At 36.9% G+C, this 24517-nt stretch overlaps 1 pseudogene; it reads left to right on the top strand.

The window, feature by feature from the left end:
* The window catches only part of LOC105725084 (Y-box-binding protein 1-like), a 112249-nt pseudogene that overhangs the window by 268 nt on the left and 87464 nt on the right, over positions 1–24517 (top strand).

Below are 24517 nucleotides of genomic sequence, written 5' to 3' on the forward strand. Positions count from 1 at the left end.
GAGGGTTGATAAATCACAGATTACCAGGCTCATCTCCAGAGTTTATGATTCATTAAATCTTGGGTGAGGCCCAATAATTTGCAGTTCTAACAAGTTCCCAGGTAATGCTGATGTTGCTTGTCCTTGAACCACACATTAACAATTACTGATTTGGACTATGTTTGTGAAATTCAGCTGTTGAGAAATCTTATATGTATTTTAAGCCTCTCTGAATCCTCTCTCTTCCATATAAAAATTCGTTCTCTCATAAAAATAGCTCTTCTTTCTAACATGTATTTTACATCCTTTCGATATCTCTTATAATAATAATCATAGTCTTTTATTATTTATAAGTTATTTATATAATGTGTTTATCTTGAATACTAGATGATTTTAGAAGATAGAAGCCAATTTTGAAGCCATACATGTAGTATCTGGTCAACGCTCAGTAAATGTATGTTGATATTAATAGTAAACAAATAAATAACTGCATAGTAGAGACTGGCTGCAGAACTGGTTCTTTAAAAGCTAGACCAGGCTGGACATGGCAGCTCATTCCTGTAATCTCAGCACTTTGAGAGGTCAAGGTGGAGGACTGCTCGAGGCCAAGAGTTTGAGCGCAGGCTGGGGGACATAGCAAGATCCTTGTCTCTACAAAAAATTTTAAAACATTTTAAAAGCTGGCTGGGCATGGTGGCTCATGCTGTAATCCCATCACTTTGGGAGGCTGAGGTGGTCTGATCACCTGAGGTCAGGAGTTTGAGACCAGCTTGGCCAACATGGTAAAACCCCCTCTCTACTAAAAAGAAATACAAAAATTAGCCAGGCATGGTGGTGGGCACCTGTAATCCCAGCTACTTGGGAGGTTGAGGCAGGAAGAATTGCTTGAACCTGGGAGGCAGAGGTTGCAGTGAGCTGAGATCGCGCCACTGCACTCTAGCCTGGGTGACAGTAAGACTCCATCTCAAAAATAAATAAATAAATAAATAAAAAGCTGGACCAATTAGCAATTGCTGTTTTTTTCCAAATATGTACCATAATGTGTATATTCCTATATAGAGAAAACAAATTGCTTATTATACAATAAACGGCTAGGTAATAGAAGTGGATATAGAACTAAAAAAAAAAAAAAATCAGTTCCTGCTACTTTATATGCACCAGGTCAATGAAGTATTAGAGTTTGTGACCCTGAATTAAGAATAACTCTAACACGAGGTGTCTAATCATTCTTCACTGTTAGTCTTAATTATCATTAGTGGCACATGTTTTCTAACTGCTGAGAAAGGTCAAATATTCCTTCAACAATTCTGTCTTGTAGAAGAAACAGCTCTCTAATAAGGGTAAAGAACATATAATTCTCAAGAGCTAGAGTTTTGGTGTGAGAAACAAAGAAGTAACAGTTCAAGCTTCAGGTGTGCTCTCAGATGAGAGGTGTGATATGAGCCTCCTCCATGTTGACAGCCCACTCATACTCCTTTTTTTGGTAAAACCAAGTGAACATAAGGTTAGTGTCTAGGGCACAGGAGGCAGTTTTAAGCAAGATCTACTCTAGGTTTCTCAGGGAAGATTTTCTGTTTGTCCATCTTCTCACTATCAGGGTAAGACCTGAGGGTGGAAGGAAGAGAAGGGTCAAGACTGTGGAATGATCCTAAGAAAAAAGGCCAAGAAGTCACTCTTCTTACTTCTAGTCTGAGTCATAGTCTAGGTGGAGGTTGGGTATATAAAGAGACATCTTCATTCACATGTGGTCTGGCTCAATTTAACCTGAGGCTATATAGAGATTTAAGCCCACAGCTCTAGTTAGAATGCAGTGTGCATTTGTCCAGTGTGTCCTCTGTGCAATATATACTTCTCACGAGCCTTGTACAGGAGCAAGCAGCATGATGGAATCTGAAGATTCAAAGATTTAGGATCCCAGCCATCAATCTTCTCATAAGTGCTATGACAAACATATGTGTCCTATGATGCATCTGATTATAAACATCTCAATAGATAATGAAATAATATCATTACTTTTAATTGAACAAGAAAATTGTTAGTAGGATTCATTTTATCTTTTTAAAAGAAAATTTGATGGCCATGCTATCAAATTTTATCTGTTACAAAGCCTGAGTTTTGCAGTAGATACTATAAATATCACAATAACAAAGTGGATTGTTTATCCTAATATAGGTTACCTATTGTTTTATTCTCCTAGACCAGGGGACCCCAACCCACAGGCCACGGACCGATCTGTGGCCTGTTAGGAACCGGGCCACACAGCAGGAGATGGGGAATGGGTGAGTGCGCATCACTGCCTGAGCTCCTCCTCCTGTCAGATTAGCTGCAGCATTAGAGTCTCATAGGAATGCGAACCCCACTGTGAACTGCGCATGCGAGGGTTCTAGGTTGCGCACTCCTTATGAGAATCTGATAATGCCTGATGATCTGAAGTGGAACGGTTTCAACCCCTCACCGTCTGTGGAAAAATTGTCTTCCATGAAACTGGTCCCTGGTGCCAAAAAGGTGGGGAGACCGCTGTCCTAGAGGACATATCTCTTCTTTAAAGTCTGTTTCTTTCTCTATCAGTGATTGTGTTGGTATCATGAAGAGTTAGTTTATCATTAGTGTCGGCTTATCAATAAAATTATTTATATGGGCAAGTGTAAATGACCCTATTTTATTATAAAAGAGCACAGTTGGAATAAATTATAACCACATTTCTTTTATGCTGAAATGAAAGGTTTTTCCTCAGGTCTTTACTCACACTGAACTATTAAACGTGTATTTTTTTTTTTTTGTTTTTTTTTTGAGACGGAGCTTGGCTCTGTGCCCAGGCTGGACTGCAGTGGCCCGATCTCGGCTCACTGAAACTTCCGCCCCCCAGGTTCAAGAAATTCTCCTGCCTCAGCCTCCCAAGTGGCTGGGATTACAGGCACGTGGCACCACGTCCGGCTAATTTTTTTTGTATTTTTAGTAGAGACGGAGTTTCACCGTGTTAGCCAGGATGGTCTTGATCTCCGGACCCCGTGATCCGCCCACCTCCGCCTCCCAAAGTGCTGGGATTACAGACGTGAGCCACTGTGCCCGGCCTTAAATTTTTTACTACACCATCTTTATTGGTTTCTTTCTATCCTCCATTTCATTTACTGATCTGCATTTCTGTTTATGCCAGCATCCTCTAATAATGCCATGACTTGCTCAGCAGAATCCTACCACTTCTGGCGGCTGACCAAGCTTATACAATGTGCTTTCACATAAAAGCTTCCTCACTGCAGACTGCTATGTGAACTATTTTGGTAGGGATTTTATAATGCTGCTTTGTAATTAAATGAATGAAAATTAAGGATCTGATTTCAAATTAGCTTGTACAAAGTCATTATCTATCATTCTGACCAGAAAAGAAGTATGTTATATATCATTTGAATAACACACTAGTGGGAAAGGCATGTCACTTATCCTAAGTCTTAACAGTGTGTTCATATTTGAACATAGTCTATATTTAATTAAGTGTAGGAATATATATAAAAAGCATAAATCACTTGTGAAGATTCATTTCTTAAACTAAGATAGCATCTACAAGCTTCCATGTAATTTGCTAAATAAAAATACTACTATAATTTAACTTAAAGCATTTGGAATGAGCTCATCATCATGTACTTTGAGAGAGACATATTTCTGAAGTTTTAAAAATGTTTAGTGATGACGTTGAAATTTTTAAAATTGTGAAAACTCAAGTGTGCTTATGTTTGATTATTATTTCTAATAAAAATGCTGAGAAGCAATTAATCAATCTCTCATGGATATAAATATAAAAGTGAATCACTTTTCTAAAACAGACAACTACTGTAATGTGAACAGAGATCCGAAACACATGCTCCCTGATATCTTCCATGAAATAACATAGTACCTTCTTTTGTATCGTGTTTTCTAGGCATAAATTAAAAGTAGCTGCGTGACTATTACAGTTAGACAATTATCCAAATGTTGGTTTTGAAAATCCATTGACATATACAATAAATATTATATAGTGTTTACTTTTCACTGCCAAATAAGTGGAACCGGCATTAGCACTGGGTCATAAGTCCAGAAGTGTATCTTTTTACCATGGGTTGTGTGCCTATGAACACACTTGCACACATAAAGTGAGAGAACTTCTTGACAACTGAAAGGAATTCACCAGTGATCAGTCACTGCTGTCAGAAGTAAGAGGTAGTTAAGGGAGTGCTGGTAAATCCCACCTCCCACGCACACTTTTCTGACAACTGGAATGTGATCCCAGTAGAATGAAAAAGAAACAAATGTGTCAACTATAATGACAGTAAAATTAATGCCTGAAGGAGTAGCTCAGCTTCTCTGTCACCTGGCCCAGCTGATCATGTAGTTGCTCCATTTGCATTGACAAGTAGTGTGTCTATCTGCATTTTGTATCTAGGACGTTGTGTGGTTTTGTGGACTTGGATATATTCATCTCTGTTTTAGAAACAATTTTATTGAGACTATATAACAATGACCATAATTCGAATATTAAAATTTGGATAGGTTGTTATATTCCAAACATAGGGAACTTTGGTCATCAGCTTATAATACAAATACACTTGTAATCCACTTATTCAATGTTCAGATTCAGAACTCAACTGAATCTATGCCCTTTAGAAAATTATAACTTTTATGTTAGAAAGTAGGACAAAAAAATCACAATTAAGCAATTATAGAATCCAATAATGTCAACAGATTTCCATTATATAATAGAACCTGTATGCTTAAATATAGGCCCACTTGTTACATTAGACAATTCTTAAAGTCTTTGCCAAGGCTCTTTTTCCATATCACACAATGTGATTATATCATTCAGTGAAAGTTTATCTCTCTGGTGGTTTGATCCCTTCCCTCAAATCAGATGGAAAAGCCTTAAAGAAAACATTAATTTCTATATTTGCTGCACTTTAGGTCAATTTATTGAATTTAAAATATATAGTACCATGTTTGTAAATAAAATAAAACAAATAAGTATGAATGTATTGTATATCTTCTCATATTAGTACATAACTGCTGATTTTTAAAATCCACAAAGATTGTGGATTGTGGATGTAAAAGATTTTCTTTTACAGATACAATTCTTGTATCTGTAAAAGAAAGTATATTTTGGGTTTGATACAATTAGACAGAAAAAGGCTGAATTTTATGGTTTCTTTCAAGAAATGGATATATTATTTAAGAAATCACCCTGTTCCTGGGTTATAGAAAATGCTAATATGGCCCCAACACTAATTTAAAATTAGGATGAAAAAAATCTATTATGATGAATTCATCTTACATTTCCCAGCTTAACAAATGTTCCTAAAACATAGTTTCTATTTTGCCACCTCCTTAATTAAGAAAACAGGCATGCACCTGGTTTACCGTCACATTTAATCTAAACTTCCCTTCCATGTTTCTGAAGCTTTCCATTTTCCAAAATAAGCCAGCTCTTTTTTTTTCTTTCCAATATTATCTCCAACTTATTTTGAAATGTACTTTAAGATACTTGCACACACATATTCATACCAGCACAATCTACAATTGCAAAAATGTGGAACCAACCCATATGCTCATCAATCAACAAGTGGATAAAGAAATTGTGGTATATATATGTGGTACAATACGACTCAGCCATAAAAAGGAATTAATTAATGGCATTTGCAGCAACCTGGATGAGACCGGAGACCTGAGTTACATCTAAGTGATGTAACTCAGGAATGGAGAACCAGACATCGTATGTTCTCACTCATAAGTGGGAGCTAAGCTATGAGAATGCAAAGGCATAAGAATGACACAGTGGACCTTGGGGAATCAGGGGGAAATGGTAGGAAGGGGGAGAGGGAAAAAAGACTACAAATCAGGTGCAGTGTATACTGCTCGGGTGATGGGTGCACCAAAATCTCACGAATCACCACTAAAGAACTTATGTAATCAAACATCACCTGTTTCTCAATAACCTACGGAAAATAAAACATTTTTAAAAAACAATGAAATGTACTTTTTGTGTCAGATGCTAGGCAAAGCTTTTAAAGCAAGAGGGCGAGAGTTGGAAAGTCTAGTGAAAACTGTCCTAGTTGAGAAAGATAATCAGCAGAATTAGATTAATAACTCCCACTCTTACATACATGATAGAGCTCTCTGGCTCCCAATAGTTGACTCCTTTCCTATTTTCTAGCTTTTAGATTATCATCATTAAACTTATAGGTTTTCTGCATGACTTCTTTCTTTAAAATCACGTTTGCTGACATCTATGACAGTGTCTCCTACTAGGAATACGTCTCCTATTCAAGGCTTTCTGTTACTGATCGGGTATGCGTCCCAGTTTTCTGTCTGTTCCCTCTATTCCCTATCAATCAAACAAATTGGTTTTCTTGTAGCCTCACCTCATACATGATGCACATTCTTACTCAAAATTAGTGAAAGCCTTTGCTTGTACTAATAATCCTCATCCTGGAATGACCCCAATTAGCTCCAAGTTATTCAATTTTTATTCCATCCCCAAGGCCTAGTTCAATTTCTACCACGTGTATTAAGTCTTTTGTAGCTGCCCCAGACTGCTGGGCTTCTCCCTTCCTGCCAACCCTGAATTGCTTTTATACATATAGTTAGTATCTCAACCATTCATTTCTCCTTTCATCAAATATTTATTTAGGTATTTCTATTTGCCAGATGCTATCTTATAGCAGGGTAAGTATATGCCTTAGAATTTACAGTCCAGTGGGGGAGACAGACAAATGGCAAGACAATAATATAAGAGCTATTATGGAGAGAAACAAGAGAGCAAAATGATGCATCATCATAGGATCTAAGTTGGTTGGGAGAAGAAAGTGAACATAGAAGAATGATAGTAGCTATAAAACCAGAGAGGTCAAGGGACTAGAGGACCTGCAAGGTCAAAGATCAAGCAAAATGGAAGCTACAGAGTGAGGAAACCAGGAAGATAAGAGGCTGTAGACAGACAGTAGGATGTCTCAATTTAAGATTTAAAAAGTTGAGCAATTCTGGATGATGATAAACTCCGAGATATGGCCTTGGGAGTAAGTAGCGAAAGGTCACCATTAAATTATCCTTAATTTCCTGTGTGTTAATCTACTTTTATGATAAACATGACTGAGGGATGTGGTAGGCAGAATTCTAAAATGACCCAATGACCCTTGTCCTTTTATAATCTCCTCCTTTTGAGTGCAGGTTAAACCCACAAATGTGTGAGACGTCACTCTCACGATAATGTCATGTTTTATGGCAAAAATTATTTTGTAATTGTAATTGATTTATCACGTGAATGCTTAAAAGGGAATGGGTTCTTCCTGGAACACACAGGGATTCAATACAAGAGACATTCTCTATTGCTGGGTCTAAAGATGTAGGGGTCCATGCAGCAAGAAATATGTGCTGTAGGAGATTAGAGCATCCTCTGAGTCACATCAAGCAAAGAAATGGGGACTTCAGTTCTATAGTCACAAGGAACTGCATTCTATCACAACCACGTGGGCTTTGAAGAGGATCCTGAGCTTCAGATGAGAACACACCTTGCCAGGCACCTCGATTTTAGCCTGGAAGATCCTGTGCAGAGAACTCAGTCATGTTGTAGCCAGACTTAAAGAGCCATGAGCTAATAAATGAACGTGTTTTATGCCCTTAAATTTGTGGTAATTTGTTATGCGACATTGGAAAACTAATATAGGTTATACTTCACATACAATAAGATTTACCCATTTTAAGTGTATAGCTTGATGAGTTGTGACAACTGCACACACCAGCACAATTAAGCTATAGAACATTAATATCACATCCAAAATTTCCTCATGCTCCTTTACCATCAATCCAGCCCCCAGTATCAGGTAACCACTTGTCTGATTTCTATTGCTTAATGTGTTAAAGCTTGCCTCTGTCTCTCCTTCCTCTCTCTCTCTCTGCCCCTCCTCTCATTTTATGGAGGTAATCATTACTTACATTTTTTATATCTCCCAATTTAAAAAAATCACCATTCTGAGTATGGAGAATGGCAACGTACATGTGGTACATAGATTCTCTTTATACTTGTTAGTTTATAAGTTTAAAAAAATATTTGCTGCACCCTGGCTCTGGGTCTGGGTCTGTTCCAGCACTGAGGATATACTAGTACATGAAATTGTTGGTATATTAACACATACTTCAAAGATTCTAGAAGGTTAAATTTTTTTGTGTGGTATGATTGACTCCCTGCCTGGGGGTCCTCTAGACTTTACAGCTGGGACCATAGAACCCCTTTTTAATATTAGCCTTACCTCAGATATTTGGATAAAGTTGTCGAAGTAGCTCAAGATTCAGGATCTAAGAATCAAGTATCAAGTTTGTTTTGCTGTATAGTTTCATGAATTTGTTTATGAGATTAGTTAAGTCTCTGTCTTCAATCTTTGTCTAACATTCAATTCTTCTGAGTCTGAAGTCCAGTCGTATCCTTCTCACGACATGATTCTCAACTCTGGCTGAACACTAGAATCACTTGGGAAGACTTTTTTAAAAAGTGCTGATGCCCATTTCTATCATATTTGGCTTGGGGCTGGGCATTAATACGTGTTAAAATATCTGGTGCATCCAAAAAATCTAATGAGCAGCCAAGATGTAAAGCCACTCCACTAGCTGTTTCATAGAGTTGTATCCTGACCTTTGAACCTGTATCTTGGATGAGTTCCCATTTGTGTTGCTCAGTCTCTCTGATGTCAACTACTGTAGCAGATATGACTAGCTATCCACCAAATACCAATGTTACCCTTCTTTACTGTAGGAAGTGTATGACCAACCAGGGTGTACCTAACCCGTAGATGTGAGCAAAAGTGAGGTACATGACTCAGTGCCAATGTGATTAAGAAGCAGGTAGTGTCTTGTTCACCTGTCTTTTCCCTTTTGTGGTGATCACTGAAACCATGTGTTGAAAACAGCTTGTAAGGTAGAAGGAATCTGAGTTTTTGAATCCCTGAATGGAAGGTCTCCCACTGAAAACTGCATTAGACTGTTGTAGATGCTGCTACTTGCCTACCCAATATTCTAGTCTCTGTGTCATCCTTACAAACATAATTCTTTTACATTTGGGGATAGCAGTGTGTCAAGATGGAAAATTACATGTGACAGTCTCCTTTACCGATAGGAGTGCTAAAAGCGGTCATGTAAGCAGAAGTAGTCAGGACTTCTTGGAAGTCTCTTTTAAAGGGTTTGCTGTGTCCTTCCCCATTTAGTCTTTTCTTCCTTTATGAAAGCAGATGTAACACAGTTTCACTGACCATTATGTAGCCTTCAGGAAGAGGGTCACACACTCTAGGGATGACAAATGAAGACAATAGGGGGGAGACTGGTTGTTTGATGACACCAAGAGCTGCCATACCAGCCCTGCCATAAAAACTGCTAGATTTTTAATTACATGAAAGAGAAAATAAATCTCACGTAAGCCAATATTTTTGGGTCTCTAATACTAAGGGTGGAATGTAATTCTGAACTCATATTTTCCTAATGTCATACTTCCTCTACTTTCAGAGATCTTATCTATTATCACCTGCTGGCTCTTGCTGACCCTACCTGTCCACCTGTCTGAAGTACCTTTTGTGGCTTGCTGTTTGGACCTCCATTATTTCCTAATGAATTAGTCTTGTCTCCTGATCCTTGATCATCTTCAGTTTGGTCTGTCTTGCTTTTAACACAGACCTGTCACATTTGATCTAGGTTAAAGTGAGTATATGACAATTACTTTAAGGTAGACTCAAAAATGCTTCTCAACTAATGTAAATGCAACAACTTGATTCTCTCAGCATGTTTTGTATGTCCACTTTTCTCAAAACCAAATTTAGATGGCCTTGCCAGCTCCATTTTCGAGTGAAAGTGAAAGCACTACTCGTATATAGATTATATGACGCACAACCTCCTGTGAAATCCATCATTCAAGGAATGGAGGAGTTTGGACAGTGTGACCTATGATTTATAGGTGGGAAGACACCATTTGTCATCTCTAGGAAGATCTGTCACACCTATTGGCTTTGATCATGCTGTGTAGTATATTGTTTTCCAGGTAGGGTAAGTCACACCTCCCTATTAGAGTTGTTTATTCCCTTTGTATATCCATGAAAGTAGGAAAACAATAGAGGATGCTCACAAGATAACTTATGAACCATAACTTTTCTTCTCAATATGGGAGGCTGAGAGTGAAAATGTGAACTCGTGGTGCACAGCATGGTTTAGTTGTCTGAGAAACATCTTGAATGAAAGCAGCAATGAAGGGAGAAGAAATGCAAATAACAAAAAAATCGTATCTCTGGGTAGCTCTTTGGCTTCTGATTTTCCCATTATCACCTTGAGAAAACCAACTGACGATGGGTAAGTCTGTGTATTCTTTAATTTGAATAAGAAAATAAAAAGATAGTAACATCTATTAAAAAGTCAGATCAATAATATTAAATACATTTTTCTAAGGTAGACAGATTTCCTCCAGGGTACTAAAGTTCCAGTGCCTGGAAAATCTTGCATTTTTGGTCTAACTTTGTAAGCTCTATTTCTCAAGTTTGAGTTGATTAAAATGAACTAGTCTAGGTAATGGGTTCTTACGTTTAAAATTTAATTAATAAATAAAAATATTTTACTTAACTGTTCTTTTTATTTCCTTGTCAGTACTTTTTTTTTTAGATGGAGCCTTGCTCTGTCACCAGGCTGGGTGCAATGGCATGCTCTCGGCTCACTGCAACCTCCAACTCCCAGGTTCAAGCGATTCTCCTGTCTCAGCCTCCCGAATAGCTGGGACTACAGGTACGCACCACCAGACCCAGCTAATTTTAGTAGTTTTAGTAGAGACAGGGTTTCTCTGTGTTGGCCAGGATGATCTCGATCTCTTGAGCTTGTGATCTGCCCACCTCGGCCTCCCAAAGAGTTGGGATTACAGGCATGAGCCACTGCTCCCGGCCATCAGTACTCTTTTATGCCAGCATGACTGTTAGTTTCCCCAAAATCTTAAGTTAGATTTAGTCAAACACTAATAGAAATAGAATAATTTGTGTAGAGACAGCTTGTAATCATTTGTGCAAGAGAAAGTAAAGTCATGGACAAATGAAAAGTATTAACTGTTTCTCTGCCCTCAGACTATTTTTAATCATTAACATGATCCTATTTAATTATCAGGTTGTTTTGCTCTTAAAAAGTGCCAATAAATAGCCAATATATATATTATTTATATCTGTACACCATTTCTCTGACCTTTGGGAGGCAAATATACCTTGTGTGTGTTGAGGTGCTATGGATATGCTACATCCCTTCTGCATGCTTTTGACTGATAAGGAGGAGGTGGTAGTGAGTAGAGAAAAAAAGGGAAATGGCGGATGTGCTATCCTATTCTGGGTTCCAACACCAAAGTCAGGCCCATATTCATCACTACTGGAACAACACCTAGGTCAGTCATTTGTTGCTGGTAGACAGAAAAAGAAAATATGGTCAAGGTATAGACTAGGGACAAGAGCTAGGAAGTCAGCCAGGAGACTAGAGCTGAGGGAGGCTGACACCTAGCAGAAATGAGGTGAAAGGGAAGTAATGGATTCTGGGAGGTGAAAGTCAAACAACAGGTTCTAAACCCAAAATTTTCTCTGCATGGAGATAAATGTGGAGCTGAAGCAGAGTTGTAGAATTTTACAGTCAACTTTCAGGTTGACACTACCCACACCCGCAGTACAAATTTTAAGATTTAAAGCACCAATACCTTTGGATTTAGACAAAGGCTTCTTAGGTTCTGGGGAGCTTCTCTGGTAGTATCATAACCTTCATAACTTCCACCACTAATTTTGTTGACTTTTGAGTCATTAGAAAAAGAAAAAGAACAGTGAATGCGTGGGTCCAGGATCAGGAGCACAAACCAGGCTCCAGCGCTGACTCCCACAGAAAGGGGCTTTCAATACCAACGCCGGTGTTGAAAGGACTGGGAATGACTGAGACTTGCTCAGCAGGGTAACAGCTGAGTCACACTTCCATTCTTGAAACTTATCCTATGGAAACAATCAAGGATGTGTCCCAAAAAATAACTGTAAGAATATTCTTTTAAATATTGTATATGATAGAGAGAAAAGCTAAATGTTCAACAACAATAAGGGAATAGTTACATAAGTATGGTACATGCCTTCATATAGGGGAATATATATGCAAACATAAAGTGTTTTAAAAGAATATTTATTAACAAAGGTAATGCTAACTTTAAAAAAGAACATTAAATCGAAGTATATTATAAAATAGCAATTCTCTTAAACTCTCTATCTTTATTATCCAGCATTATTTCCACTAATAGTACTTAGCACCATGGCATATTTTATATTTATTTGTTTATTTTTTATTATCTGTATTCCTCTTCCCTCATTAGAATGTAAGCCCCATGAGGGCAGGGACTTAGTTTTGTTTCCTATTCTATCCTCCATTGCTAGTACAATGTCTGGTAGAAAATGAGTGTTGAATAAGTACCTGTTAAGTAAATGGCTGAATAACTATAGTATGTGTTGTAGACCAGCACAAGGTATAGAAAGCACAGAAGGATGGCTTGAACACTGTCTGGATGGTGATTAGGGAAGACTTCCTAGAGGAGGTGATCCATGAATCTATATTAAAGCATGGGCAAAGGAAAGACTTTTGAAGATGCTCTATTATATATAGACTGATGGTCTAGAACCAAAGTAGGAACAAGCTCCCAACTTTAAATACCACTTATGGTCTAGATTTTTATTGCCCTGATCCATTCATTAGTTGATTTTCTTATGAGCTGCCTGCCTGTGGATACTGCAGTGGATTGCCTGGCTCTTCTGGAAGGACCAACTCTACATCTGGGTTTTTTTCTCTATTCTGTCTTTAACTGGCTTCCTCTCTATTGGCTCTGAATATTAAAGTCCTTCCTTGATTCATCTCTAAGTCTGTTCCTCCTGTGATGTTTTCCTTTTTTTGTTTACTCATGCTCCAAAAATCTTGCAACTAATATGATGTTATATAGGAAGTTCAGAATCTTTCTATATTGTTATATGTTAAAATAGTCTACTATGATACATGGGGAAAACTAGAGAGAATTGTCTTCCGGTAAAGTTACTTTCCTTTCTCATTTTAGGCATTCCAATACCTGACTTTAACCACAAACATAACAACATAGCAACAGCAGTGACAATAATATCAGTCCATATATTTGCTTATCATTCCATGTATTTCCAAGGCCATTGCATACATTATCTCATTTGAACCTTACAAAAACTCTATGAAGTAGGCAAAGTGATAATTATCATCATTTTACTGATGAGACAAACAGATAAGAATATGGATTGTGACTTTCCCAATATCACAAAACATCTTCAGCCTTGGTTTTATTACTTAAATTCCTGGGGCACAGCAGAAATTACAGAGAAAACATTGTCAAGTAGCAACTTGCTTCTTTTTTCTAAAGGAAAAATAAAAACTGTACATAGTTTGTAAATACACTATAAAGGTTGGGGGTGGATGAGGGGCATAAGGAACTTGTGAGAAAATGATTTTTTTGGTCATTATTGCCTGCTATGATTAAGAAAAATACACAGATTCCTTTTAGTTTAAAATTATGTAAGGAAAATGGATCGAGTTCATATAGTTTCAAGTAAACTTGCATTGGAGAAAATCTCATAATAAATGAAACCTATCCAATTAAAGAATTATTTTTAAACATAACAAAAATATTTAAGTGCTGCTAAAACAAACATGGAATATAAGAGAAACACATTAAGAACTGAAAATAAAATTCCATTTCCAAAAGGTCATTGGCTTTCATATTAGGCAACAAAGAAAACAAAATGAAAATATTTAATTTTGGTTATCAGATTAAGATAAAATGGATAAAATAACATAAAGTAATAGAATAGATTTCTTCATGAATTAAAATATAAAATTTAATCTTCCCTTTTAAATATTGTATCTCAAAAATTAAACTCTGCTCATAAACTAATCGATATAAGCCCATTTTCATTAAAGAGCTGGATTTATAAATGTTGTATTATATTGAACACTTTATTATTCAATATAAGTGTCACAAAATGAAACACTTGGAATATGAGCTAAATTCATTTGCATTCCGTGTATCACATTGCCAATATTAAAATTGCAAGATCAAGTTAAAATTTTGTTATCAGTATTAAAATTAGTCATAGCCCATTTAATTATTTAAAAGAATTATAATATCATCAAGGGTAATTAGATAGGTAGGAAAATCAATTATACAGGATCCATGTAAAGTTGTAAAATAAAAAGAGCAGTTGGTATGTATCCAGTACAAATGCACCTGGTACTTAGCCAAGACAAAAGCACCAAGGTAATTCTTGCCAAGATTTATGTAAAATAAAATTATATGGCTTCTAGTTGTACTTGGGTAATGTTGATATAACAAAGAATTTAGGTTTTTGGAGCAATAGACAAAAATATTTAAAAGCACATTACATTTTATGTGAGTGTACCTTATGAAGTACAATATGAAAATAATCAGACTGAAAAGCTGATAAGGATGAATAGCCTCTATTTCTAAACCCTACACTCAGCAGAGAAAAGTCCTCTTTTATATTGATATACTTTGCATTTGTGTGAAAATATTGTAATAAAGACATAATAATTACATATAACATGATTATAGACCCTCTGAGTTGAAAAGGACCTTGCCTATCATCTGAGCTAACTCCTTAGTTTACTGAGACAGAACCAGAGCTCATGTGTGACTTTCTCAAGGGCACAAGGCAGAGCTGGGACTGGAATCTAGATTTTCTCCCTCCCAGTCCAAAACTCACTCCTCTGTAGCATAATGCTTTACATTGGAGACAAAGATGTGACCTAACAAAGCACTCAAGATTTTTAGAAGTCAAGTTAAGCACAAAGATGACAATTTCCAGAATATCAAACAATAAATGTTCCCCTTATGCTGATGGCCGATGAGGCATGTTTATTAAAAAAACTATCCTTCATAAGGCTACTGCATGAATTTATATTTGTTCCCCCAAATCAAGCAAAATAAACTCACCTTATTTTGATTTGGATGATCTGATGGGGAACAGGAAACAGGTTCAATGAAACCCTTACCATTTCAGTCAATGAAATGCTTTGTAAGCTCTTAAAGAAAGCAATTACTTTAACCATTTTAAAGATCAATATTCAGATCAATTTACCTACATCCAAATCCATTGTGAAGATGTCTGAAATGATTGGAACAACTTCACTTAGATACATTTTGGAGGAAATACATATTCATGGCTGAGCCTTAATCTTGTCCTACATCTAGATGTTCCTTGATATTCCTCTGAAATTCAGCTATCCCCAAATTCATGATCATGTTTTCATGTTTTTAGAGTCCCCTGCATTTCTCTGGAACCATATTTCTACTTTTTAGACATATTGTCACATACTGCCTTTTCAAAATTAACTAAATTGTATTTTAGACTGATGGCCATGCTTCCTATTCCCCACTTCAATACACAAAATGTTCTTAAGAATAGAAAACAAAAAAGTCAATTAAGATACAAATGCTTGGTAGATAGCTCGATACCCTCACAACTTAAGTGACTCACTCTACTACGTGGGTTGCATATTAAAGCTATTTAACGATAGTCAAAACATGCAAAAATGTTAATTCAGTAAGTTCCAAGTGTTTTTCTCTGTATGCAATAATAAGAAAACAGTCCAAGGAGTAGGCTGTGCCCAGAGGGCCCGAAGATAATCACTCAAAAGTTGCTGTTATGGGTTAAGTAGTAATTCCTGTGTTGATGTTTTAACGCCGAGTACCTCAGAATTTGCTGTTATTTTGGGAATTAGTTAAGATGAGGTCATTGGGGTGGACCCTAATCCAATATAGCTGGTGTACTTGTGAAAATGATTGAATTTGAACATTTGGACACAAAGACACACACGAAAGAAGATGATGTAAAGAGACATAGGGAGAAGACAATCATCTTCAAGCTAAGGAGAGAGGCTGGGAACAGATCCTTCCCTGATTGCCCTCAGGAGGAACCAACTAGGCTGATACCTTGATCTCTGATTTCGTTTCCAAAACTGTGAGACAATACATTTCTGTTGTTTAAGACACTCAGTTTGTTGTGTTTGTTACAGCAGCACTGCCAATGAATATAGTTGTCTATCTGAAGTTTCAGACAAAAATATTTTTAAAAGTCACGCAATAGGCCGGGCGTGGTGGCTCACACCTGTAATCCCAGTACTTTGGAAGGCCGAGGCGGTCGGATCACCTGAGGTCAGGAGTTCAAGGCCAGCCTGGCCAATATGGTGAAACCCCGTCTCTACTTAAAAATACAAAAAATTAGCTGGGCGTGGTGGCACATGCCTGTAATCCCAGCTACTCAGGAGGCCGAGGCAAGAGAATTGCTTGAACCTGGGAGGCAGAGGTTGCAGTGAGCCAAGATCACGCAATTGCACTCCAGCCTGGGCAAAATGAGCGAGACTCCACCTCAAAAAAAAAAAAAAGTCACACAATAGATTCTACAGAAGTGACACCTGATAAAGTCTTTAGTATGGATAGAAGCCTTTAAAGTATATCATAGTTTTTGTTTGTTTGTTTGTTTGTTTTTAGTTAACTAAGATCCCTAAGTTGACTGGGAAATTCAATTAAACAGAACCTCAATTTCTTAACCAATCTGCTTTTATAGTTCAAAATATATTTGATGGCCCACTAAAATCCATATGCCAGGGATTGAGTGGTAAACAAAAATCAGTTTTGATCTCTGCTCTCATAAAACTTATGGTTATATGGAATAAGGTGTGTGTGTGTTTATTTTTAAACTGAACAGGTCAAGGCATGGAAAGGAACAGGAAGGAAACTTACATTTGGGTACTTATACACATATTATCTCATTTAATTTTCACAACAGTTCTATGAGATATTATTATTATCTCCATTTTAGAGATGAAGAGAAAATAAGAAACTGAGAAGTAGGGAAACAGATTCAAACCCAGATTTGTGTAACTCCAAAACATCTATTTGTTTCACTGGCTCACTTTTCAGAGAGAAAGGGAGGAGAAAAGGAGAATGTACCCACTCACACAGTTCACACAGTGCTACATAGGCATATTTGGGGTTAGACTATCAGTATATGTGATCTGAGGTAGATAATTGGCAAAGTTCTGTATCTGGGAATCAGATTTGGCCCAAAGAAAACTATACCTGAAAATTGTTTTGTAAACTTTTCATATAAAACCATTCTTGCTTCGGAGCACCACATTTTTATCAACAAAACACACTATGCCATTGCTTACCCTGATTTTTTGTGCAGATTATATAGCAATTACTAAGGTGTTGATTATGTACATCTCTTCCCCTTCAAGTGTGAATAAAAGGCATGTCCAAGGTTGGTGTTGGCAAGATAGCCTCAGAAATCTGATTTGTCTATACCTGGAGATTGGCTCTGTGGCCCAGAAATGAACTCATATTGACTAAATTTACAAGAAAGAATTCAGATTGACAAAAAAATTTATTTATGACAAAAATACAAATCTCACAGTGGACGGAACACTCATGTTGACATGACCAAAGTGTTCTCCCCCTATAGAAAGCCCTATCAAACAGGAGAGGGGCTTGAGGAGCATGCAAGTAGTGTTGCATGCTCCTCGTAAGTTTCAGCTCAGAAACAGCATTGTTTCTTGATGAAATTAATGTGTAACGACAACGAATTCTGAGGGACTGATGTGTGTCCATTTCTGGAGTAGGTATGTGAAAGAGATGAAAGTATCTTACAGCCCTAACATTTTCTCCCCTGGACAGTGCTAGGATGCCATGTCAAGGCCTTTGTCATTCTCCTCTTCCTAAACTTTCCTGTCTGACTGAGCCCACTTTCTCGGGGACTCACTCATTCTTTAGGTATGCTAATATATTTTGTTAGTCTTGCTCTAGCTTGAGAGACATTATTTTTCTTTAATGTGTCTTGTTTATCTATGACTTGGTCCATTAGGCCTTGATTTTATAGTTTAACTCATAGAGAGTAAAAATGATTTCCAGATTATTGGAAGGTATCTTAGTATTGCCCGTACGCCCTTCCCCCTTTTCTTGCACACATGTACCTTGTACAGTATGCAAAACCTTATAGCCTTATTTTCAGATAGAACTTCTCTCTTTTGTAATTTTTTGCCTTCTGTGTTTTTGTGAAAAATTCCAGGCTATTTTTAAAGTATACTATGTCACTCTAATAAAATTTTTAAAGTCACTTAATGCTAGGAGCTTTACTACATTTTTAAAAATTAATATTCTTTTTTATGTCAGAGAGAGATTTTCATATGGGAACTGATTTCGAGTTTAGAGTTACTTATGTAACTCATCAGAAGTGAAAATAGGCTGGGTGTGGGGGCTTATGGATGTAATCCCAGCACTTTGGGACGCGACGGTGGGCAGATCACTTGTGCTCAGGAGTTTGCGACCAGCCTGTGAAACATGATGAAACCCCGTCTCTACAAAAAATACAAACATTAGCTCGGTGTGGTGGTGCATGCTTGTAGTCTCAGCTACTCGGGAGGCTGAGGTGGGAGGATGGCTTGAGCCTAGGAGACAGAGGTTGCAGTGAGCCGAGATCAGGCCACTGTACTCCAGCCAGGGTGACAGAGCCAGATTCTGTATCCACAAAAAGAAAAAAAAAGTGAAAATAAATACTAGTAATGAGGTGTTTAAATTTTTTCACCTTTTTCTCATATGTCTGTAAATAATACATTTCAATAGCCATATATTTTTATATTTAGATCCAATATTGCCAGTATGCTTTGCTTTGCTTTGTGAAATAGGTGGATTCCTGGAGAGTTCGTGATAAAATGTAGTCCAAAGACCCCTAGACACAGAGTCAGTAGTCCTGAGTTCTTAATATTCTTCCTGCGGTGACTTGTTGTGTGGCCTCTGGCAAACATTTGAACACTTAGTGCACTGGCCCTTACGCCTATAAAATGAGTGTCATGCGGGGGCATGGGTGGCAGCAGGACAAGGTGTTTCGGTTTGTCTGGGATCAGGAGTTTGATGGGGGGAAGAAACAGGTACTATGATTACAAGGGCGTTCTTACAAAGGGGATAATATTGTGTATCAGTCACAAAGGGCATTTGTGAGGAGGATCACATGAAACTAGGAGGAAATACTTTTAAAAGGATGAGCTGAAACCTTTTAGAAAGGAAACGATAAGATAGTGACTTTCCTCTTGAAACAGGACATGTTGTATGTCAAAAATATTAAAACAACTGAAACTCTAGCCTTACCTGGAATTTCATTTTTCCTTTAAAAATAATTTCAGATTTTCTTTACTCTCCATAGCCATTCCTATAAGCTATAACCTCTATGAAGATAACCCTCATATCTATCCCAACCACAACTTTCATCTTGAGTCACAGAAATGCATTCTCAACTGCTTGCTAGATAACGCCACTTGGATGCTTATATACTGCCACCCACTCAACATCATTAAACAAGTCATCTGCTGCATCAAACTTTCAACTACAATTTCTTCTGATATGTAACCTCACAGTTAGCTTAGGCCTTTTCTCCTGTGTCCAATGATTTGTCAAGTTCTATATGGTCTCATACTCTTGTACTTCCATCCTCTTGTTTCCATTTCTATTGGTACCATCTTATTTTGGTCCCTCGTTACATGTTATCTGAATCATAGTAAGTGTCTTCTCTGTTTGTCCTCTTTCACCTGTCTCTAATCTGACTTCCACCATCCTGGAGAGTAATCTAAAACATGTGTCTGAATATATTAATAGTGGATTCCTTTCATCTTCTGGATAGAACAGAGTACAGGGAAGCTTTTCATCATCTGGCTGCAACCAGCCTCACATTTCACCATGTTGTCACAAATATGCTTCAGCCATATTAAACCACTTGCAGTTCCTCCAATATGCCATGCTATCTCTTCCTTACATATATAACTCCCTGTTCTTGGAATACTCTTCCTGTCTTCTCAATCGTTTCCTCTGGCTTGCTAACTCCTGTCTGGCCCTCAAGACTCAGTTTGAATATCATCTCCTTTTAGAAGTCTTTATTAGTATCCCCCTTTGTGTTTGCATGGCTCCCTTTACATAATACTTTTATAGCATATTCTATGCCAACTGTTGATTTATTTCTCTGTATCTATCTGTCATTAGACTGTAAGCTTCCTGAGGACAAGGATTTTTTGTTTCATTCATCTTTGTATCACTAGAGCTAAATGAATGCTTTGCACAGGTAAATACATGTTTGTTATATGAATGAATGAATGAATGAATGAATATAAACTTCATCATTAAGATTCTGATCAGTATACCATGAGGCAGAAATTGGAAGATATGTAGCCCAAAGACTGAGGTTTAGGTTAGAGAAGCAAAGTGATTTACTGGAATCAAAGTATCAGGCCGGAGAAGGCAGGGAGAAATGCAATTTAATAATGAGTAAGGCCCAGGAAATGGGATTAATATACTAGGGACATAGAACAAAAGCCAGGGTCATAAATCAGAGTAAAAATTTTAACCTGAGTAAGTGAGTACCAAAACAGAGACAATGCAGGGAAGCTGTTGTTGAATCAGTCAAGGTCCTCAGGCTTTGGTGAGAAGCCTTGAGTGACAGACCAGCTCTTGAGTGAGAATGGTCAAAAGCTATATTATGTCTGGCTTCTGGGCCTCCTGTATGACAAACATTGGGACAGACAGAAAATCTTAGTGACCCCGAGTTAGATATCACAGATGCAAATGTATACCACACTGCCTTAACCACATTATAAGGACCAGACCAAAGTAGTCTTATTTGAGAAAGTTGAAAATAATGCAACATGTGGTTAAAAAATCAAAATTGTCATATTAACTTGGCCTTTAAAAGATTATTCTTAATGGTGATTTTCATGGTTAATAAAGCCATTAAGTACCCAGAAGGAGTGACCTTATCATACACTTTACATTTTAGCTTTAATGAATAAATCAATATGCAATTGATTTAATTAAAGAAGCTGCAGATAGTTCTTTCACAACCTGATTCACTTTACATTTGTAAATATTTCAACTGCCAAGAATTTTCCTACCACTTGTGTTAATTTTATGAATCTTAAACAGTTTTTAAAATAACTGTGGACTGATTCCATATTGAGTATAGACCAGAATATGTTGGAATGAGTTTCTTAGGTCTGAAAGTTTTTCATTTTGCTTTCGGTTACATTTCTTTCACTAGACATGCTTTTCAGACAATTACATTAGCTTAATTAACTTCATGTTGCTCCAAAGAGGCTATTTTTTTCTTTACTGAAGACAACAATTCTTCTACTCTGGGGAGACACATTAACAATAAAATGTGTAAATAGTTACTTGAGTAACTTTTATAAGGCACATTTGATAGCTTTTGGAAAATACCAATATAGTCTGTTGAATTGCAGTAATATTTGGCTAATCTGTTGTGCTAGTTCATTCATTATGTCTTACACTTCAAGAGTATAAGCTCCCTGAAGGCAGGGCTTATGTTTGATTCCTCTTATGCTTCACAATTGTTGACACATAGTTGGTACTCAATAAAGATTGACTAATTTGATATTTGCATGTGGTCTTACATGACAATTTTGCTGCTGTAATGAAAACTGGTAATTCACTTATTTAACATTCCTCGTATTCTACCTCTGCAATATTTATAACCTATTCTCCTTCCTCTAACTCTTTAAGTATTAATACCCACATAGATATTTATATGACCTAAGGCTAAAGTCATCAAATTTGGATTAAATCTTAGTCATCCATTACAGTGAATAATTTTCTTAAAATCTTTATTTTAGACATTGTGGTTTTACTGGGCACAAAAATATAATTTGAAGTATCAATTATTTTAAAATAAAATGTTATGCTTCCTTCTAAGAACTTTTTTATTCGAGGCATAGAGCCTGTATCTGGAAAATAAAATAGGTCATCTGGTGAATTCATAGAGTTGAAAGTAAAAGCAACTTTGAGAAATTATCCAGGACATTACTTTTGTTCATTATAATCTCTTCAAATAGTTTAGGCCAATTTGTATTAATATTATTTTGAGAGATTCTCCTGTTGAACAAGTTCCTTTTAAATACAATAAAAAGTAATAGAAAAACAGACATATAAAAATAGAAATCCATTTTTAGTATTAGCTTTAACCAATATAAAATTACTTTGTCAAATTGCAATAAAAATACTAATTAATTATTCTCTCTCTCTCTCTCTCTCTCTCTCTCTGTGTGTGTGTGTATGTGTGTGTATTTGTGTGTGTGTGTGTGTGTTTGAGACTGAGTCTTATTCTGCTGCCCAGGCTGGGGTGCAGTGGTGTGATCTTGGCTCATTGCAATCTCCGCCTCCCATGTTCAAGCTCTTCTCATGCCTCAGCCTCCCGAGTAGTGGGAACTACAGGCATGAGCCACCATGCCCTGCTAATTTTTGCATTTTTAGTAGAGATGGGATTTCACCATGTTGGTTGGGCTGGTCTCGAACTCCTGATCTCAGGTAATCCACCTGCCTCAGCCTCCCAAAGTGCTAGGATAATAGGCGTGAGCCACTGCACCCAGCTGATTATTCTTAATTTAAGTGCATATCTCATCAAAGGCCCATAACAAATAGTTCTGATATGGGCACCAGTTCAAGGATCACACTCTGAGTAGCTCTAGTCTAGAAAATAACTGACCAAACCAACCTTGCTGGTTTTTGAGACACTGTTAATACAGAATTTGCAATCAGGTTACAGTCAAGAAGGTTTGCAGGTCTGTGAAATATTTTGTCTCTTTAGGTAACTTTTTGGAATTCTTATCTAATATATTGTGTTGACATAATTTCGGTCTGAAAGGACAATCTTCTTTCTCTTTTTTTTCAGGATTTTGTCAGTTCATTAAGTATGGACTCATTCTAGCTAAGCTAATACAAAAGTATCTTTTTGGTGAAAAATAATTGTTACAAGCGTGCCTTTATAAATAGTGCATTTCCTCCTTGTTGACAAATGTATATAAGAAGATAAATGATATATTCTGTATCATAATTGGGATTATACTTTTGTCAAAACTCAAAGACTATCACCCTAAAATGGGTGATATTTACAATATGTAAATTATACTGAAATAAAGCTGACTGTAAAAATGAAGATTATGGGGAGTGGGCCCATCCACTGGAGTTTCTACAAGTGGGTAGGAAATTTGGGACCAGTGGGATCAGAAATGTGTGAAGTTGGTTGGATAGAAGCATCAGTATACTTTCCATATGAAGGATGCTTTGTTTTAAGGAATAGAAAAAAGTAATACTTAAGTCCAGGGCCTAAGCCTCCCTCTCCCTAGGACGGTGTTGTCTGGACAATGCCACCTCTAGCTTTTGAGATTTGTTTTCTTTTTGTTTTGGTCAACACTTGTTTCCTTAGATACATAAACTAAGTCAATTAAGATACAGTCAATTGTTAGTGGCCTGTGAGTCATTTGGGCCATATAAGGTGATTGTGTGCTTCTGTTTTGATGCATTTTGCAATTTTCTTCACTCATGACCAATTTTTTTGTGGTGGAGGTGGAGATTGACAAAGGATAGCAGACTGGAAACTCCTGATAAGTGGTAGGAGTATTCACTGGAGGTTCAGAGCATAGGGTGCTATAGCCACAAAAGTTTCATAGAAGAGATGGGATTAATATAGTTACCCATGGTTAGGATTTGTACAGAAAAATATTTCAGATGGGAAACTTGAGGCATACTGTTAAGTCATTCTAGCTTGACCAGGGGATTATCATTGGGATATAGTGTGGAATAAGGTGAGAAAACCAGATTTCTCCTGTAGGCAGTGAAAAGCCACAAGTTTTTCACAAAAGGTGTATAATCCTTGTTAAAAATTTAGCTAAAAATCCCAATTGCTCAAACCTATACTTTATGTTCATATTGTTTAAGAATTGACAGCATTCAACTTTCTGTATGTGCACTTTGTTTTTCTGACTAGACCATGAGCTCTTACGGGTAAGAAATCTCTTATTTTTCCTTGTCTCAGAGTGGGTAGCGCTTACTAAGTTAGTTGAAAAGCATTCCTTATTCTTTTAACCCATTCCAGTCTTATATGTTGGTCTTTTTATCAATATCTGATTTTTTATGTCTCTTACTTAAGTATTCAGTCTGATTCTGATAAGATTGTGACCTATGGTTGGAGAGTAACCTAATACTTCCTTGATAATACACTCCAGTTAATACAAGCCATCCTCATGTTTTTTTTTTTTAATGGAGATGAAATTCTGACTCATGTTTATCTTGGGTTTATACAAGCTCAAGTCTTTGGCAGGGATTTTAGCTATTTGTTGTGAAACACAATCTTTGGAAGCTTACCATAAAATGGTCACTGAATGTGGAAACTATGTTATGAAAGGCTGGCACCCTGTGAAATGCTGACTCCCTGTGAGGTTTACAACATGATTTGTAGTTGTCTCCCAACTTGTCCTGCAGAACAACTCTGTCATGTCTCATAATGGTGACTCTTGATTGCCAAGCTAGAGTTGAAATCAGAATATCTTGTTCTGACATACGTTTGGTGAGTGGCTTTTAGGTTTGGAGAAGAGTAAATAATCTACCAAGGATATTTTCTCCCTT

This window comes from Aotus nancymaae, unplaced genomic scaffold (genome assembly GCF_030222135.1).
Source record: "Aotus nancymaae isolate 86718 unplaced genomic scaffold, 86718_ANA_hifiasm-v0.15.2.pri h1tg000004l, whole genome shotgun sequence".
In the NCBI taxonomy this organism is placed as follows: Eukaryota; Metazoa; Chordata; class Mammalia; order Primates; family Aotidae; genus Aotus; species Aotus nancymaae.